Source organism: Podarcis gaigeae (assembly GCF_964106915.1).
Source record: "Podarcis gaigeae genome assembly, chromosome: 4".
In the NCBI taxonomy this organism is placed as follows: domain Eukaryota; kingdom Metazoa; phylum Chordata; class Lepidosauria; order Squamata; family Lacertidae; genus Podarcis; species Podarcis gaigeae.
This window is the reverse complement of record NC_139677.1, coordinates 44,120,651-44,138,494: the sequence shown is the minus strand read 5'-3', so window position 1 is coordinate 44,138,494 and position 17,844 is coordinate 44,120,651. Positions and strand designations below refer to the sequence as shown.

The 17,844-nt window shown below is 40.5% G+C and overlaps 1 protein-coding gene across 5 annotated transcripts in view; it reads left to right on the top strand.

Moving 5' to 3' along the window:
* LOC310842511 (uncharacterized protein) overlaps positions 1 to 17,844 on the top strand; it is a 259,255-nt gene that overhangs the window by 19,142 nt on the left and 222,269 nt on the right. For 2 of the 5 annotated variants that reach the window (XR_014563126.1, XR_014563127.1), the window contains exon 2: positions 6,937 to 6,978. The exons of the other annotated variants lie outside the window; for them this stretch is intronic. The gene's annotated coding sequence lies outside the window, so the exon portion shown is untranslated. The remainder of the gene's footprint in view (positions 1 to 6,936; positions 6,979 to 17,844) is intronic. 5 annotated transcript variants of the gene reach the window in all.

Genomic DNA, 17,844 nt, shown 5'->3' with positions numbered 1-17,844 from the left:
TGGATTTCGGCTGCCTTTTGGAAGGTTTCAGCTTTGCGCCCAGCTATGCTCAACTTGTATATCTGTAAATAAAAAGAAGTATAAGAAAGTGTCGCTATGCCTCCCTTGACCCAAACCTGGTTAAGCACTGCACTGACTTGGAAAAGTGGAGTGTGTAACAATTTCTACTATGGGTGAAAAGTGTGGGGTGCATTTTAATAGGTAGGTGAGGATATATTAATTGCAGTTAATCCACCCAGGGCCCCATGTGTGTGGGTTGAACAGAGTTTCAAAATCCAAACATTGGCAGCAAAATTAAAAACATTGGAATTAGGTGCATGGCCAAAGCGGGATACCTGGGATTGGGATTGGAAGCTGGGGTGGCTTTTGTAAACCTGGGATGTCCTCCTTAAAATGATACAGTTGTGTGGTGTGCGTTCCCCTATGGCCCTTCCTTGAGTCATTTTGCATGGCTGGAATGTGTTCTTGAGCCCAGTAACATTGTTTGAGAGTTTGGATGGGAGATAGGGAGGGTTGTGTGAGTGTGTGTAGAAGCTAGTGTTCTGATACAACTGTAAAATATATATATTTGTTGCAAGGCCCACTTTTGCCCCTGGCCTTGCCCACCGCTAACCAGAAGGTTCTCCAAAACTGAAGATTACCCTCATGCCTGATTTAGAGGCTTTCCTCTGTAATTGCCTTCTATCTTGCTGTTGTCACCGACTTCATTCCTGTGGATATAAAAGTCGCATGAGAACGTAACTGTATCAGGTGGAGATTTACCACCACCTATACCTTCACCAGGAAAGGCATCGCCTAAATGAAAGGTGCAGGAGCATTGGGGTGGCGAAGGCTTCTCCCTTGTGGTCTACCAATGTGGCTCTCGGGACTTGAAAGGATTTTCTTTCTACTGCTTTTATGATAGTTTGTTTGTGTCCATGTCTGGAGTTCTACAGAGTTTTCTAGAAAATGATATAATCCAATTTTCTCCCAGCAACATTACACTGAGAATTGCAGGTGCATTTGCAAAACTAATTTCTTCCTTTATAATACAAATTGGCTTTCCATAACTTGTCAAGCATGCATACTAACTGAGACTACAGACAGGCCATCTGCTGCATGTCTCAGAAGTTCCACTGAGTTCAGTGGAACTTACTCCTTGGTCAGTGTGTGCATATGATCAGATGGCAATCATTTACTACTTGCACCAGACATACTTATTACTTGGGGAGTAAGCTCAATTGAACAACAGGAGTTACTTCTGGGTAAACATGCATAAGATTGCACTATACAAAGTAAACACATCCCAGTTTAATGGTATTCTCTGTGAATTCTATATTTGAAACACTATTCATTCCGTAATAGATGTATTTTGATACTGCATTGTGAATACTGGAATGCCCATATTGCAATCTTTCCTGGAAGAGCTGTAGATTTTGCAATGCAAATATGAGAAGAGGAAATAATTTTAAGGGCCAGCAGAATCTTTAAAAAATATCCCGAGGTGCTAGATAAAATGCAGTAATCAAAGAATGGGGAGAATCCTTGGCTATTTGTATGTCAGGTTTGATCCCACTTCTATGTGTTTGTAAGCAGGTCCTGCTGCATTTGAAATATGCTTTATTCTTTTCTGTTTTTGCATTTGAGTCAAAGGTAGTGTGGTTATTTCCATCACTGGGATGATTTCACAGTTTTGTATAGAAAAAAACATTTTCTGGGGGAAAGGTGCATCTCCATGCTGGTGCAGCTCCAGACATTTCCCTGCCTCGCTCGGATGGCATCCTTAGGAGGAAGGATGACTCATCACATTTTGAGAGGGAGGCTGTTTGCCCATTGAAATTAGTGCAGCAGCTGTTGGAAGGGATTTGAAATATTGTCCTCAGGTGATTTTTGAAAAAAAGAAAGAAAGGAAGAAACCTCCTTACACTGCAGGGCCAAGAAATGCAGTAATCCTAGAGAAGCAGCATACATCTGTGCAAAGACTGGCAAGTAAATGTCATTTTAGTTATGCTATGGGTGAAATTCAGACACAGAAACACTTTGGGAAGCATAGCTTAGATGGTGGGATGACAGAGTGATATGGTGGCAGCCATGCCGTGGACGGCTGGAGAAAAAGGAAGAAAATGTAATGTTCTCTCTCTCTCTCTCTCTCTCTCTCTCTCTCTCTCTCTCTCTCACACACACACACACACACACACGGAGAAAGAGAATTTGGAATAATGCAGAGAGATAAAAAAATCCTGCAGTTGACTACCAAAAGTTGGATCACAAAACTAGAAAGTGGAATTAAAGCTGGGAGTGAAAGGTCTTTGCATGGGATCCATGTTGCTGAATTTATATAGACTTGAATGTATGGAACATGGGAAGCTGTTTTATATTAGGTCAGACCACTGGCCCATCTTTAATCTCAGTATATTCCCAACCTGGTGCTTTCTAGATGCTATTGATCATTCTTGACCATTTGCCATACTGGCTGTGGCTGGTGGACGTAACAATCTGGAAGCATATGGAGGCCACAGCCTTGTGTTAACACTGTCTGGCAGTGGCTTTTGAAGGTTTCAGAGAGGAATCCTTCCCACCCCTACCTGGTCAATGGTACAGACTGCATCAGGGACCTCCTATATGTAGAGAATTGCTATATCTTGTGCATGGGACAAGAGCGCTAATGGTCAAAATTATCTTGAGGCTTCCGCATCAAAGTGTATTCCACACTTTGCCTAACACAATCGGCTGCTATACATCATGGCATATAATTCACAGAAATTCAAAGGGCCTATGGATCTCAGTAGGGAAAGTTTACAATCCCATTGCAACCTGCTAAAGATGGGAAAGATATTGAAAACGGTAGGTGATAGATGGAGAGAGAAATGTTTAGGTTTGGTTGACACTGCAAAATTCAGCTCCCCTATAAATATTAGATAATTGGATTTCTGGGCAAGGAAAATGTGTAGATCTATGGTACTTTGATACACAAAGTATATATGCTATGACATTTGATACAGTACTTCTTAAAATAATATGCAGATTGGAAAATTGTATTTTATAAGATGTTCAAGACTGGCTAGATGGAAGACATTTTGCTGAAAGGCAAATCTAATTCAGCCTTTGCCAGTGTTGTAAAGGAAATACTGGCATTTCCCCTAATATAGTACACTTTAGCCTGCTATTTTCAGTAATATGTACGTTTATATGCACTTTACACTAGTTGGCTGGAGAGCTGCATTGCAAAATTCAAAAATGTGCAAATTTTGAAGGATGGCTTTGAACGGTGTTTCCAAAAACGAGAATTGAATACATGCACCTTTAAATGCAATCTGAGTCATATTTCCCCCACTCCTAGGACCTGCAAATCATAAATGCAGAGTGGGGGAAAGGTGTGAAGGAAGCAAAGGAACCGAACATGGTTGACACACAGGAACTGAACATGGTTAATGCACCAAATATTTAACAAAGTTCAGAAATAAAAACGGAACAGTGGAGACTTCCTAATGCCTGAGACTGACTTTAGACACAAACTAGATAATTAGGAATTTTAAAATCTGTAGATAAATTCTGATGGCTATTTTGGAAAGAAGTAACCAGAAGAGTCCTTCATCGTCCAATTCATTAATATTTTCCCTAGTGACCAAGAGATAAGGGTGTTGGGAGTGTGTTGATAAATTGTGCAAATGAAACTGACCTAATAGGTGTTACTAATATATCAGAAATTTATGCATCAAAAAATGTGTGACCTCTGGAGGTCTACATCTAACAGATGTAGATAATATTGAAGTGGAGCATCAAGTTATACATTCTGGGATAAAATAAGTTCAGGAAGCTGAATTTGACTATTGGCTCATTTAGATTTGCAAAATGTGCACCAGCATTTGTTTCATCCCTAAATATTGTATACCCTCTTTCTAGAATACATTGAGTTCTCAGTGTTCTTTATTCACTGGGAGAGTTAAAATCATTGCTGAGAACCACAGAGATGACAGAAGGTTATCTCACCGCAACCTCTGCGTCTGCCAGCACAGAATATCAACAGTGCTGCCAGCTTGAGGGATTTTGTGTCTTGCACTTTTTCAAGCATCCTGCTGTAGCTGTCTTCTTCCTGGGCTGCTCACTATCAAGTGCATCAACTGAGAAGGTACTTGCTATTAGCACAGCAGATGTCACAATGACTGACAGGTGGGCTTACCTCTCCATAGGGAATAAGGAGGAGCTCGCCCATCTTTTATTGTGATTTTTGCAAAAGTTAAGTTTGCAGCCAGCATCCCAGGCTAAACAGGGGGAATTAAATCAAGGCAGGGTGGAAAGTGGAATTATATCATCCACTTAAATTTTGATAGCTTTCTATCTTTAGGGTAGCAGCTAGAGGTGAGTTAAAGCCAGCTTTATGTATTGTTTCACAAGCCTTTCAGGAGCCGGTTTGTAATGTCTATCGAGAGCATCTCCTCACTCATAACCGCAACAAAGCTTTTCTTGTAATACAAAGCCCAGGCCTCTGTTACCAATGTATTAATATGTCCCTAATAACATTTACCCTTCTCCTCTATCTTTCCAACAATACTCTCAGATTTGAAATGGAATCCATGCAATACATTTTAAGCCACCTTCAAAGACAAAACAGGATATCTGTTGTGGTATGTCAAAGCATGAAGTAAGACAGACACTCAAAAATGATAGCTAAGGACTGCACTCCATGTTATGAATTCCCAGCATGGGACTATTTCCACAAATTATCCTGGTGTCCAAAAATATACAGTGAAAGTATTAATTGTACATAATTAGCTCTGAGACAGACCTGGATGCTGATAAGATTCTGCCAGGGATTTAAGCTCCAATATAATCAGATCTGGAAGCTCCTTTTCAATTCTCAGTTTTACTATCCAATTGTTTTTGGTCAGAAATTTCTCAGACTCAAGGCTTTAAGTGGTGAAGGCGAAGAGGCACCCAGGAGGTTTCCTTTTACATAATGCATCAGCAAAATGCATTATGCAAAAAGTAAGAAAATTACTGTTATCATACATGAATGAGACAAACACTATCTGGGTTTTGATCCAATATTAACAATGTCCACAACTGAGCCCAGAGGAGTTATATACAAATCTACTGCAGACATAAGGGACCTGTTGCCGGTAGCAGCCGGCAGAGTGGCGAGGGTGGAGCTGCTCAGCTGATGTGTTTTGCCCAAGCTGTTAGTCACTGCCAGTTACTGAGGGAGAATGTAAGGCTTTTAAATTTACTACTTCTGAATAGTATTATGAGCTGAAAAGTTCAGGTTTTCTTCTTATTATAAGGTTGCTTAAAATGTTTTACATTTAAATAGAATTGCTGATGGATTTAACTGAACTGAATGGGAAGAAGAAATAGAAAAGTTTTCTGAAAGGCAGACACTGTGGATCAGTTGTCGGGATGAGGGCATAAGCAAAATTACTGATATCTGACCAGCATCACAGAGCTGATATCTATAGCATCACCAATGCTCAGGTAAAAAGGTAAAGGCAAATGGGAAATTGGGTACCTGACAGGGCATGACTCAAGGTTGCAGTTTTAGATAGGACATGGAGACAGGATGTGGGTCTGTCATATTAAGACATGAAAAAGGAGAAGTTGGTTAGTTTTGGACCATCGGCAGAATTGGGTGTGGGGAACGGGCTAAGGTGTGATCATGAAATGAGGTCTGGGAAGATGGTAGTTCTATGCTGGTACTAATTTTAAAGCAGGATGAGGCAGTTGACTGGCCCCCTCAATGTTAAGAGGGCATTCTGCTCTGCGCCTGGCTACTCGTAACGTCACTCGTGTGTGATGTCAGGACGTCATGTTAGCCCCTTCAGTTTGAGAAAATGGTGCTTCTGCTCAGGATCTTTGGGACTATACATTCAGAGAGCAAAATGTCACTGTGAGAACTGGTCCAAAGATGTTTCATTTTAAAAAGCAAATTATGCAACCAATGCATGTTATCTATTTCTGTTTTCAAATGGTGATGCCTGTTTTTGAAAAGAGCTGTTCAGAATCCAGTCATTTTTTCATGAGAAAGTCATAGTTACTGCATCTTAGTTTAGAACATATGATCACAAATGTTGCAGCACCAGCAACCGTTCATCTACCTATGCAAATTCATTGGACATGAATATTTTTAACATCCAAAGGTTATTGCAGTGAGAAGATCCTAAAAAATACTGCTGATTGGGGTGAAAAGGGATCAGGCGTGGTAACCTTCAGTTTGCACTGTAAAAATACATCTGGGATATCTACTACTTTAGGGAGTCTTATCCATAGTGATTTAATATCCCGGCCCCCCTATCACCATCCATTTTATGGTTCATCCATGAGCAAGTGTACCAAGTCTAAACACTTTTCAGTTATCTATATTTCAGATCAGCAGTAAGCTCCCTGCTCTTAGTTGGCCCACAGAGCCATTTAGGATACAAAGCTGGTAATAAATTCTTGAATTCTATGTCACCCTTTCCACTAGTTATTGTAGTTGCAAGGGTACAAGTGCATGCTGCTATAATCAAGCAGAGTTGATGTTTCTTCAGTACAGAGCCGAATTGAATTTATAACCGAGAGTTGTTATCCATCAAAAATGATTCATATGAATAGCTTGAATCCAGAAAAGGTCCTTGTTTATTTTGATATTCACACACAAGCATGTGTTCTTTTATGAGTTTTTTCCTGTAAGCAAATCTCTTAAATGTTTTGTTTACAGTATGTCAAAGAGAGTGATGGAGATATTTGCCATTTGTCCAGCAAAACATGCCGCACAGAATATACGAGCAGATCTGATTAGTCATTCAACAGTGTTATGAGTTTTTGGGTCTTATGAGAATTTTTTTTCTCCTAATGTTGATTTACTCCTGAATTTTTCCTGAATTGGGGAAAATTTGAAAGGCTATGACCAGGTCAACAACCAGCACGAATTTTTGCAAATGAATAAAAATAAACAAACTGAAGATGTCCCTTTTTCTTCAGGTTTTGGAAACTGATAGGCTGAGAGCTGTGGGTCTGCTGCTGGTGAGTTCTATTGGTTTCTTTTTTTACACGTGGTCATTGGTCATATGTTTTTATGATATTTAATGCTTTTTGCTCATATGTTGTATTTTATCTTGAATATTGCATATCTCCCTAGGAACCCTTGGGTTAAAGAGTGCTTCAGAAATGAATGAATAAATAATAAAGGCGATGACTTACAGAAATGGGCAAAAGGGTCGCAATGTAACAATGATTGGTGAAGTCATTGTGGTCCAGCTTGTAGCAGCACTACAAGGATTTTGTGTAGAAAGATTTCCCAAACAGGACTACCAGTGAAGGGGAGGGCAATGTGGAGTACACACCATACACTGGATAAGAGTTACTTTACTTTCTGGAGACCATATTGTGCAACTTTCATTTCACATTTGAATCGTGGCAGTGTACAGCTGCTGAAAAATGTTCATTGCCTAAGCTGTCATGAAAAACACTGTAGTGTCATCAGTGCAATGTTTAAAAGAATGTGTTAGTGCCAACTGATGTCAGCTCTTGCAGGTTATGACATTTTTATGGGTACCTGAGCAGGAGGAATGAAATCTATTGCAAAAATGAAAATACTAGCAGCATCAGGAACAAACTAAAGAGGTATTTACTATACTAAGGAAAGCACAGCAGTGATGCTACTGCCAGGCTGGGGGTTCCAGGGAAATCAAAGACCCATCATGATTTCTGCAGCAGGATCCATTTCTTCGGCTGCCCAAGAATTATCCCCACCCTTTGTGTGGATAAGAAACCAGGGGAAAAAATATAGAGTTACGCAAGCATTAACTATGGCCTCAGAAACAGCTTCAGCATGACCTAGGAAGTCAAGAGAGAGACTTCAGGGTCATTTTGAATACATTTTGGGCTGGGCGGGGGATTTGAATCTGGATCCATTCAGTGTTACTCTGACATGCTAATCACTACAATAAGCCTTTGTAGATGACTCCTTTCCTGTATAGTTCCATTTTAGTATAGTATGAGAGACCAGTTACTAAAAAAAATAAATGGCAGAATGCCAGTGCTATATTGTAAAGGTTAATGGGCAATTAGCCTTTACAATTAGCCAAGTTACATGGACCCAGAGCTATGGATCATTATGGCCCATTTAACGAAAGAAACACCCTTCTTCCAATCATTGCTTAAAAACTACACAAGATGGAAAAGATAATGGTGTTCGTGCCAGTTCAGCATGACCAATGGCAAATACAGGGGTAAGAATAACCCTATTCTACAATAACAGTTGCACAATATCCCAGCTCCTTAACTAGGAATCCAATTAAGCAGATTACAAAGGGGAGGAAATTATAATTATCAGTTCAATTAAAATGATCACCATTAGGATTTAATATTCTCATTTTGTAAAAATTTGCTGGTTTGCAAAGAAATTAAAGCTCAAGTTAAGCAATTAAAGCCCATGTTCTCCAGAGATTGATTCTCTGAAAGTTCTGGTACATCTAATGCCTCATCCCATGTAGTTTTAGATTATTGCCACTTTTAAGAAATGTATTGCTGTTTTGAAATTCCATTAATATGCTTTCAGTGGGAGAGTTACAACCCAACACATTGTCGAGCTAAGCATGTTTTAGGCCATTGAAATCAATGAGGCATGCCTAGCACTGCATTAGGATTAGGCAGCAAAGCACCTATCTAAATCTCTCCTGTTGAAATAGATGTGTCCTGAACGTGCTTAACTGGCTAAAGGAGTTGTAGTTCAGCGCTCTAGCACACGCTTTGCATACTAGAGGCCCTCATGTTAATACCTGGTATCCCTAGACAGGATTGGAAGAGGCTTCTATCTTAGCAGTGCTTGCCTGTCTATGTAAACAACATAGAGCTAGATGTATCATTGGTTTGACTTAACATCAAGTAGCTTCCTAATCGTGATACACATTTTTGTAGCAAATTGTATTTAAATGCCACTCAAAATAGAGGAAGTGTGGGCAGTTTTCATGTACTTCAGTTGGATCAGAGGGCAAAGGAGTCAGAAATAACATTAGTGGCATTTTCTGTCTTTAGGAGTAAAGCCAGGGGTACCATCACCAAGTAATATATCACACCCTTTCAGGCAGAGGGCTCTTCATGCTGTCTCATTTTTACTTTTCCATTTTTGGTGCATCTGGAATTGCAACAAAGTTACTGCACTAGTGCAATTCTTTATTAAATCATTTCCAGAAGTTGTGCTCACTTCCCAACATGAGATAGTATAGGAGCTTATGCAGAGTGACTTTCCCTTTGGGTGTACATTCTCTGTGCTAAAATAAATAAATTGGTTTGGGGTTTTTTTTGGTTTTTTTTGCCTGATCTGAAATAGAAATTCCTCTTGTGTTTGCAACGAGAGGACTTGAACACACAAACACACACTTCTATATTTTGGGACCAATCAGATTAGCATTGGTGGAATGAGGAAGTAATTAATCAGGTAGAAAGAATCAGGCAGAAGGAACTTTTTTATAGGGAATAGTGATGAGAAATTCCACATCTGTGGACTTTCTGGTACTGTTAAATTATTTTGTTAAAACTAGAATTTTCTACAGTAGTGGAGCGTGTGGGATAATCGCTAGGAATGGCAAAACACAGGCTGATTACACAAGAATATTGGCAAAACTGTCTGAACCCACATAAAATGTGAATGAATGAGGCACAGTTCATCAGGAAGAGTCCACAGTCTTTCACATGAGGAAAGAGTAAAAAATTACAGTACTTCTTTTTTAACTCTAGGAATAGATAACATTTTGATGGTTACCTTTGAAAATTCCTTATGTGTTTGGATTTTTAAAAATGTCATTCATTTGAAATTGCGCATTACTGTATTTTGATTATGCGACTGAATTTTCCTTATTGTAAACTGCTATGAGATCTGTGGGTTATAAGCGGTCTATAAATGGGCTGAATAAATTAGTGTGGAAGCTGTTTGTTTCTTATGGAATAGACATATTCAGTGACTACCCAGTGTTTTACATGAGGTTAAATTGATGTGATGCCTATCAAGTGTTGCTCCTTTTTATTAGGGATGGAGGAGAGTTTCACTTGGTTGTCCGTTTTACGTGAACTGACTTAATCTGCACCTCCAGGACTAATACATGGATCAGAACTGCATTATCTCTTTAGATTTAGCACTTCCCCAAATTTTGTGAGACAAACACAAAAACAAACATGGATGTGGAAGGGGGGAAATGCATTTTAGGGGGAAAATATGTTTAGAAATGCATATATTGAGGGTTTTTTCCCTTCAAAAATGCTGCCAATTAATGGGAAGACAGGACAGCACAGAGATCTGAATGATTAGTTTGTGAAATTGACATGGAGCAAAAATAGACTGGTCTGTCCATCCCTGCTTAATAAATTCAACAAATTTGCTTACATCTACTGGGAACAACAGCAAAGCCGCCCTTACAAAACCAACTAGAATTAGCAACATCTTCATTGCCTCTTTTTTCTGCCGGTGGTTTTGTACAATGGTCAATGTGTGGTTTCTTATGAATATATTTGCTGCCTATCTATGCAGCAGTAACCCCTAATAATGATAGTAATAATAATTTTATTATTTATATCCCGCCCTTCTAGCTGGGTTGCCCCAGCCAATCTCGGCAGCTTCCAACGCATAATAAGAACATAATAAAACGTCAAACACTAAAAACTTCCCAATACAAGGCTGCCTTCAGATGTCTTCTAAAAGTTGTGTAGTTCTTTATCTCATTGACATCTGATGGGAGGATGTTCCACAGGGAATTCAGAGGAACTTACCTGTGAATATATATTGAAATGCAGTCAAAGCTGTGCATATACCCCCCCCCTCATTTTTTTAAACAACACAAAACTAGGTATTTGTATCGTATCTTTTTTTTCCCCCATGGAGGAAAAACAGCTGGGGGCAATTTTATGCAGAAAGCCAGTAAAGGGGGAAAGGTTTGAACCCCACTCCTTTTTTCTTTTTCCCAAGTCTTCTGAGGCAGATTGCAACTGCCTCTTGTAAAGGGGTGTTAGTGACCTGAGGAAACCAGAGTTCTATCTAGCTCAGTGTTTATTTTAATTTGGCCCTCAGATAAACATTCCCTGTTGTGGTTAGTAAGGCAAAAATATTTCACCTTCCTGTGCCAATGGTACATAAAAGTGCCACTTATATCTCTATTCCAGACAATTTCAAGCGTGTGTTCTGCAGTACCAGCAGCTTGCAAAGTGCGGCCCAACCTGACCAGATTTAAAGCTGCCATAAGTCATTTTATCAGCATTGTATAATGTTGGAGTGCATGATAAACACTGCTTATGCAAGACATTTATAAAGATGACTTAAACGCAATCCCTTTTGTGTTTCTACATATAGGCCTTCCAATAAGATTTGTTACGATTATGCGGAGCCGCTTAAATTGAGACAAAACTAACTTTGAGCAACGTAATTCAAAAATGTCCATTTTTTATAAAAACAACAACAGAAATCTATACCACACCTTAAAATATCTCTGAATATGTTCAAGGCGTCAACACCAAATACTTTCAATGCCCATCCAGCACTGCATAAGGACAGCAATTGTTTTTCTTCCCACTTAGGATACTTCAACATGATTAAAGAAGCCACCTCTATGCATTCACTGCTCTTGCATAATTGCCTTTTCAATGTCAATAGGGTAAAGAACAGATGGAATGAGGAATACTTAGAGCAGGCAGGTTTGCTGCAGTGGGGGTAGTACTGCTGATGGGCAACAGTGGTTTAAATTGGAGGTTTTCAACCTTTTTGAATCCACAGCTCCCTTGACCAGCTACATTCTTTCTGTGGCAACCCGGTAGGGCTCAGTAGCCCAGTTATGTCACCCCTTTCCTGCAGAGCTGGCAGCCTCTCACCCTTTTTCAAACACCCTCCCTTGTGGAGTGTTCCCCCAGCCTCCTCTCTCCTATCCCTTCTCCTGGGGAGTCCTCTGGGCAGCTGCTGCTGGTATCTGAGGTGCTTCTCAGATGCACCATTTACCTGCAGAGCTTATAGCCAGGGCTGCTGCAATAAACAGCTGTGCAAGCCTTGGGAAGGCAGAAACATGAGAGGGCATCAGAGGAGGGAGGGAAGGAAATAGGGACAGAGGCCTGTGTAGCCCATGGCCCCCGTGATCACCATTCAAGGCATCCCAGGGTGCCATGGCACACTGGTTGAAAACCACTGGTTGTAATACCTATATGGCTACACGTGTTCTCTAGTATGGACAAAGGAAAGTACATAGCTCCAGAAAATAAAACAATATTGAACAAAGTATCATGGAAATTGTTCAACATTTTTGTCAGGAGGGGAAGAGGGGGCAGCGTTGCTGACATCCATCCCATTATTCTTCTCTAATTTTTAAATTCAGTTTCAGTCTGAACATAAATACATCTGAGTAAAAGACAGAAATAGATAAAGGCATATATAAACAAACAAGGGGATGGAAAAGCACAGGAAACAGAAGGAAAGGATAAGGAAAGGATAGACTGCAATTATTTGCAATCAACATACTGCGAAGTGAGCAATGTAATGTTTCCATAGGTCAATTAAATTATTTTTGACATTATACAGGTTATTACAAGGTGTAAATAGTCCAAGATGCCACCCATAGTTTCCCATCTTACCAGTCTTTTCTTTTTTTAACAACCATAACATCATATTTGGAATAAACACACTTTGCCCCCTTTCTGATTCTCTTTGTGATATTTCCTGACCCACATACTTAGGATTCTGTTACACACACACACACACACACACACACACGTATGCATAACATTTTGCAGCAGACTAAACCTTAGCACATAGGGTTCAGTTCCAGTTTACAGCAGAAAACTGAGCAGAGCTGACTGGCTTGTAGGAGAAATTGTGTAGACAAGCAACTCTGCATTAAAAGGTAGAGAAATGGGGCTGCTCAATTCTCCCAATTAATAGAACTTTTAAGTGCTTGACTTTGGCTGGACTATGCCCCAACTTTGCTCCCCCTCTCTTAAAAAGCAGAATCCTCCTTGCTTCTGCCTGGAAGCAGGCAGGTTGGTTGCAACTTTGCTTGATCATACCAAGCAAGAAAACTAATAGAGACAAACATTCCCTCCAACCCATACTCATCTTACCTCTAGAGCAATGTAAATCAAATGCTCTCTGCCGGGCTGATAAATTCTTGCCTAAATAGAAGCCTGCTCTTACTGTACAGAAGGTGGCTAGAATAAGCTGGCAGCTGCTTAAGATTGCAGTAAAGATAGACATGAAGCATTAAGTTGAAGTTGTGCTGTCCTGATAAAGCTGATCCTTGGCATGGGGACATGTTCTTAAGGCTATTTAGCCATTTGTGAGATTAAGGAACTTTTGAAGCTAATGAATCATCAGTAATAGTGTATTCTCTTAGGTTACTGGAATTTCCACCATTCTCCTGAATGACTGCAGGCAAATCAGCACCATTGCAATATCCAGAAGACACATGCAGAACTTGTAAGAGGCTGTATTGTTTTAAAATATGCTTTGTTGGCCTCTTAGGCTGCTGTAACATAAGAGGACATCTAATGAGAAGGCTCACTTGTGGGAACCTTTTCTAAGGCAATGCTTGATAGACAAAATGTTGAATCAAATGGACTACTTGTTTGCCCAGAATAGTAATTCCTAGGGCGTAAGCAGAAGCCATCTCTTGAAACAGATGGTCCAGTCCCATATCTCCTGAACTAATGGGAATATTGAGGGCTGTGGGCACTTCTAGGAACTTGTAAGGAAATATCTATGGGCACAAGAGCTGGTTCTCCAGGGGCAGCTCTATAATTGAGCAGAGTGGGCACCTCAGGTGCATATGGTATGTGATAGAGAGCTGTGGCAGGTCTCTAGAGGACAGAGCTGTGTGTGATGTCTAGGGATGAGGGAGAAATGCATTTCAGGTCACACTTCTTAATGCACACCTAATTTGTATTTTCCAAATCAGTATATGAACTGAAACAGGGTTATCCTTCAAAATGCTGTGAATTTTGCAGTTTTCCAGCCAAAACACTTGCAGAAAAATGCATATGCTGGGGAAAGTGTGTGTAAAAATGTATGCATTTTGCTTATTTACATGCACAGGGTGGGATGGTGGCAAGGCCATCTAAACACACCAGTTGAGCCAATCTGTAGTGATGCCAGTATTGAGATAGTGGGTTCATGGCTTCGCCCCACAACACCAGCCGCTACTGCACAAAGTGCCCACAGCCCACTTATTGGGACGCACAAAACTGCACTATGTTTGTCCAGGATTATAATTGCAGTTTAAAACTAATTATACTGGTTAGGCATCTCACAAATGAACAAGTTCTCTGGCCATTGAGAATCATGCTGCTTTTATTTCTAGCTTCTGATGATAAAATGGCTTGCTACTGAGATTCCAGACTCTTATGGAATGCATCACACACACAAATTCTACCTGAAGCCATCCTTGGGGAGTACATTAAAGAGAGTGCTTGTGCCTGCCGCTATGCTGGTCCTCTTTGGCTGGTAATCCTAGTCCAGTCCTTCCCTTCAGATGAGGCTTTCATTTTTTGACAAGAGTCTGTTAAAAAAGAAATTGTTGGGGGTTGGGGAGTGGCCGTTCCATTGATAGGTTGGACATCCTCATAATAAAAAAGATTTTTGACAGAACTTTATGAATAGTAAAAAAAGAGGGACCTTTTGAAGGACAGCTAGTTCTTTTATCTGTTTCATCTGACAGATGGATATGACTTAAGATGTCATGTAAATGAATGTGTGCAATAAAGGTATCATTTTAATGACATGCTACTTGAAGGCAACTGACAAGAATAAATTACCTTTCTCTTTTGATGTAAAGGGATGATAACCTCTTGCTGGAAGTCAAATTCCCCATTGCGCTGGGGTGGGGAATCATTGTTTAAAGATGAGCTTATAACAATGCTCATAATAATGTGAACTGTTAGGCCTGTGGATATATGGAAAAGGCTATGCAACGGAGTAATCCTATGCTCACATCATGCCAGGACAGGAGAGGTACTGTTGCTACACTGACAGAATGGCACCCGGATCTGATGTGTACTCGGCCTGAGGGGAGAGAAGATAATTAAACAAATAACCAGACAATACAGAAGGGGTTATGATGGACATCCTACTGTTGCCCACCAATCAGGGACGATGCCTTGCCTGTGAGTGAACATTTATAGGATTGGACTGTAAGTCCCATAGTGAATGGGGATAACACAATAGTAATATTGTGCTCCATTCCATAAATATAGGAATGATTTGGTCAGTGAGGAGGATCATGGCAATAGCCTCCTGGCAGGGTTGAGGTAATGACAAGAAGGCGGCTTTGTGAATGCACTGGTGAGAGAACCAGAATGGCTATGCCACTGGGCCCACACATCTCTGACCTATGACAGCAGATGCTCCTGAGTAAATCTAGTCTTGAAAATATTACATTGGCTTGCTTATTTCTCCATTTAAAATCAGTACTTGAAAAACCCATAGCTTCTGGTTCTGATACCCACTGGCGGAGGAAGAGGAGTGTGGGGGGAGTGCACCCGGGGACTGTGGTTAGGACTGCTGAGAGTTGGCCCCTGTTCCCCTCACAGAACTTCAATTTCCAGAGTTCTCTTGGAAGAGTGGATTGCTTGTTAACAGGGCTAGTCCAATACATTTTGACACCCAAGGCAAACCACAAAATGGCACCCTCCCCACCAGGTAAGAAGGGGTGAGTGAAGATCTACATCAGGAACAAGAGGTGGGGCATACAGATCTACATTGGGACCTGCTGCTCCTGTAGATTCTGCTGTCTGAGGCAGTTATCTCAACTTGCCTCATGGATGGGGAAGCCCGACATGTTAAACCACTTTGGGAATTATAGCTCTGTGAAGGGAATTTGGGTCTCCGAACAACTCTCAACTCTCAGGAGAGCGCAAACTTGTTGCCAAAAACCATGTTGTTCCTTCACAGATGTGAGCAGGCCCACCTGCTCCGATGGATTGTGAGCTTGCAATATTAATATTCCTACAAGGCAAGAGAGTCTCATGAGTGAGCACATCACACTTTGTCTTTAAAACCTTGACAGGAAGAGCAGGGAAACTTATTGGGACCTCTTTGGCACTTGTATCCAGTTCTGCACTTCACTCCTTAATTGTTTCTCCTGAGTGCTGTGTTAGCTGCTGAGCCTGCACCATAACTTACCTGAATAAAGGCATCCTGCTTGCTTCTAGGTAAGTGCCCTTCCACCTGTGTGTGTTGGGTGGGAGCCAGGAGAATAGCATCTTTTCTTCTGAATTCTTGTATTTCAGTTCCACTCGAAAACTTTTCAGATTCAGGCCTGTGTGTGAAAATAATATCTACCTTGTCCATCCCTGGAGGGTCTAATTCTTTGTAGAAAGCAGATTGTAGGCGTAATGGAGGACTGGGAATATGAAAAGAGAAGAACATGTAGGGCAAGTGAAGAAGATGATGATGATGATGAAGATGATGATGATGATGATGAAGAAGAAGAAGGGTTTTGTTTCATTGAGATGTCCTCAATCATGTTTTCAGTCTATGTTCTTAATTAAGGTGATGGTAAATAAAATCAGTGCTTCAAGAGTTCTTAACATGTTCCAAGTACTTTCTCTGAACACTGTTCCACAAGTCCTACCAAATCACCAGAGTCAAAGGCTTTTAATATCAAGGGTGTCTTTACACAGAATGACTATATGTTTCAGCTTCACTCTAAATCTCTTCAGACCTGGGCGCCTTACAGAGCACCCTTTCAAGGGCATTTTCTTATAGACAAGTAGAAATCCTAATTCATGATTTGTTGTGATGGAAGAGCCTTGGGAGATCCCAGTTGTAACTGGAAGTGAAATTATGCCTTGTATACAGTTTTGCTGGCTTTGCTTGAAAATGGAACATAATTCTTAGTTATTCTTTATTTTTCTGCTAAACTCTACCCCCCTTTGTGATAAACAAGCTCTGTCAACTGTGGACGTAACCAAATAACCTTCTCCATTCATCATACTAATTTGACTTAATGAGCAGAGGCCTAAAGCTGGAAGACTTGTTGTCTACTCAGTACATTATTGGAGTGTAGCTCCTTAAGGTAATTAGTACAGTCTGCAATTATTAGGTCTGTTAGGTACTGTATTTATCATAAAGATTTAGTGCTACAAAAACTCTGCTTCCTGAAATGGTTATACTGTTCAATAAGAACTGCAGTTTTAAATCTCAACGTATCCAGGGAGTTAATAAATGCAGTGTTTAAAGACCTCTTATCTGATGCCTTGCTTAATCAAGGAGATCTGAATTATTGGCACATTATGTTATGAAGTTAAAAGGTGTTTGATTAGAGGCAGCATAATAACAATTACATCCTGCAGCAGGGATCATCAGCTAGAAGTTCCTGGGCCAAATCTGGTTCCTTGAGCAATACAAGATGGAGCCCCAAGTATCAGCCCAGAGCAAGGTGTGTGGATACAGTGGTGACTTTTGTGAGATTCCATTGAGAAGAGGCAGGTCCTTTGCCCATCTCCACCCTCTCCTCCTTAACATGGCCCGGTTGTAAAACTAGTTAACCAAGCTCCTAAGAGTTACTTAAAGCTGGTGTTTGGCTTTCTTTGATAAGAAGCCTAAGTTCCATTTACAGCACAATCTCCAGAGCAGTTTTGCACTGAAACCAAAAGAGAGGAGGGAATTCAAATCTTGGATTTGTGCAGCTGATCTTGACTGATATCCTCTTTTCTCCCAAAGGGAGAAATTTATTTTTAGGAACAGTGGAGTATCGGCACTGAGATCTGCTCTATGGAGGTGAGAAATGGCTTTCTCCTCCAGATGCCATCAACCACCTGCTTGTCCTAAGATAAACATTGTTCTGCAACAATTCAGCTCAAAAGCCTTCCCAGTTATTGGAAAAAGCTAACAGTTTCCATTGGTTTTTAAAACTATGTAGC